Consider the following 2,568-nt stretch of genomic DNA (forward strand, 5'->3'; position numbering starts at 1 on the left):
AATAAAAGTGGCTTCTCTGTTCTTGCAGGCAGCCAGATGGATGCATGTGGGATAGAAGAGCAAACAACTTAATTGGCTGCTGCTCTGCGCAGCCTGTGGGATCCTAGCTTCCGGACAAGGGATCAGACCTGTGGCTGCTGCAGTGGAAGCTCAGCCCTAACCATTGGACCACCAGGAAATTCTCCAGCTTTCTATTGTAATAAAGATTTATAAGTCATTTTGAAGTATGCTTATTTCAGTTTCATAAGGTGTAGGAAAATGGGGCACTGGTAATCAAGAAGATCCTATGGCATGTTTTTTGAGATCTTTAAGGTAAACACTGCAGTTGTAACATCCTTTTTAGAAAATGGATACTGGTTTTGCAGATTTTGGGGGTGTGGTTCAAGTTAATGAGAAAAGTAACTAGCCAGTGAGTTGCTAATTCCTAAGTTACCAAGGAAACCATTAGTTCTGGCAACATCCAAAAGTGTTCAGTTCAGTCGCTCAGTCGTGTCTGACTGACCCCAAGAATCGCAGCACGCCAGGCCTCCCTGTCCATTACCAACTCCTGGAGTCTACTCAAACCCATGTCTGTTTTGAGTTGGTGATGCCACCCAACCATCTCGCCCTCTGTTGTCTCCTCTTCTGCCCCCAGTCCCTCCCAGCATCAGGGTCTTTTCCAATGAGTCAGTTCTTCGCATGAGGTGGCCAAAGTACTGGAGTTTCAGCTTCAGCATCAGTCCTTCCAATGAACACCCAGTGTAAGTACCTGCTAATCAAATCTAAGCTTTCTAATTTGGTACTCTTAAGTGTGTAGCAACATTAAGTTGGGGTTTAAGTCTTGGTTGCTTGCCAAAACATTTAACTTCCCAATAGCTGAAAAGGCCAAAAATTCAGTTAACATTGGAAAGCTTAGCAGTTTGGGATTTATTCCTGTAAAAGGTTGACATTTTTTTTGGCCGCATTGGTTGATCACTGTTCATTCACCCAGGGATCAAACCTGGACCAGGAGGTGAACCTGAATATCCTGTATTACATGCAGATTCTGTACTGGCTGAGCCACAAGGGAAGCCTCAAGTCTCATTACCTAGCACTATAGACACTCCGATTCAATCCTGGAGTTGTGAAGATAACCTTGGAGAAAAGAATGGCAACCAGCTCCAGTGTTTCCAGGTGGGCTGTGGTCCATGGGGTCGCAAAGTTGGACAGGACTAAGTGCATATAGTATTACAGTAGGCCCTACGTGGATTTTGAAACATTTTGAACATAAGTTTATTTTTTGGAATATTCTAAACCATAACAGTTTGAATTAGCCTTAAGACTTTTCTGGGCATAAGGATATTCAAAATGCAGGAAACAATACATTGTAAAGCAATTACCCAATGTCCAGAAGGATCTTCCCCTGTGGCTGAGACAGTAAAGAATGCCCATGCAATGGGGAGATAAGGGTTTGATGTTTGGGTTGGGAAAATCCCCTGAAGAAGGGAATGGTAACCCCCTCCAGTATTCTTGGAGAATACCCACGGACAGGAGCTTGGCAGACCATTGCTTGACTGTTCATGGGGTCAGAAATGCCTGAGGGAGTAAGGAAAGCATTGTTATATATAACAAGTTCAACTTGCTCAGTCCAACTCTTTCTGACCCCATGGGTTGTAACATGCCACGCTCCTCCATCCATGGGATTTTCCAAGCAAGAACACTGGAGTGGATTTCCTTATCTATTGTTAGCTCTAAGGTATTGAGAGAAACCCCTAAGCAAATAGTATTTGGGGCCAAGTTACTGAAATCTTGTTTACAGTTTACAATTGGCTTGTGTGCTTCAAAACCCTGGTTATTTCCAACTTGCGATCCCCTGGATTTCAGCATAAGCCTCTTTTTGCTCTGACAGGACTGAATAACTGATAGCAACATGGCATATGAACTTCTGGGGACCTGGGGTGTGGTGTCTGTAGGCTACAATAATTCTTTGGATTTAGGGAGTCATTTGTAACTCATTTTCAGGACAGAAAGAGATTGTCAGTGAAAATTCTAAGTTACATTTAGGAAGTAGGTATTGTACTTGTGGGATAAATGAATGTAAAGATGCATTTTCTTAACTAAGGGCATCTATAAATTACACTGAGAAAGTGTAGGCAGAGCTGGACACCTTTCTCATAACTGCCAGCAAGGATCTTTCTGGCTCCAGAGTACATCCACAATTGGGAAAAGATTGGGTTAAGGGACAAACTAGGGAAAAGCTCCATCTAAAAGACCCTGATGCTAAAGGTGGGAGAAGAGGATGACAGGATGACATTAACATGAGTTTGAGCAAATTCCGGGAGCTGATGATGGACAGGGCAGACTGGTGTGCTGCAGTCCATGGGGTTGCAGAGCTGGACACAACTGAGTGAACTGAACAGCATCATGAAGGACATGTACACTCCTCACAGCCTACTGAACATATTAGACCTGGACAGATGATTACAGTATCACACCGCTTATGGCAATGTGAGAAAAGTAGACTGGAATGTAAGAATGTTTGGTATTTATAAGTTGTAAATCAAAAGAATGTCAAGGCAAAAGTTAAAGTAGAAAAAAACAGTCAAGACC

Source organism: Odocoileus virginianus, chromosome 11 (assembly GCF_023699985.2).
Source record: "Odocoileus virginianus isolate 20LAN1187 ecotype Illinois chromosome 11, Ovbor_1.2, whole genome shotgun sequence".
In the NCBI taxonomy this organism is placed as follows: Eukaryota; Metazoa; Chordata; class Mammalia; order Artiodactyla; family Cervidae; genus Odocoileus; species Odocoileus virginianus.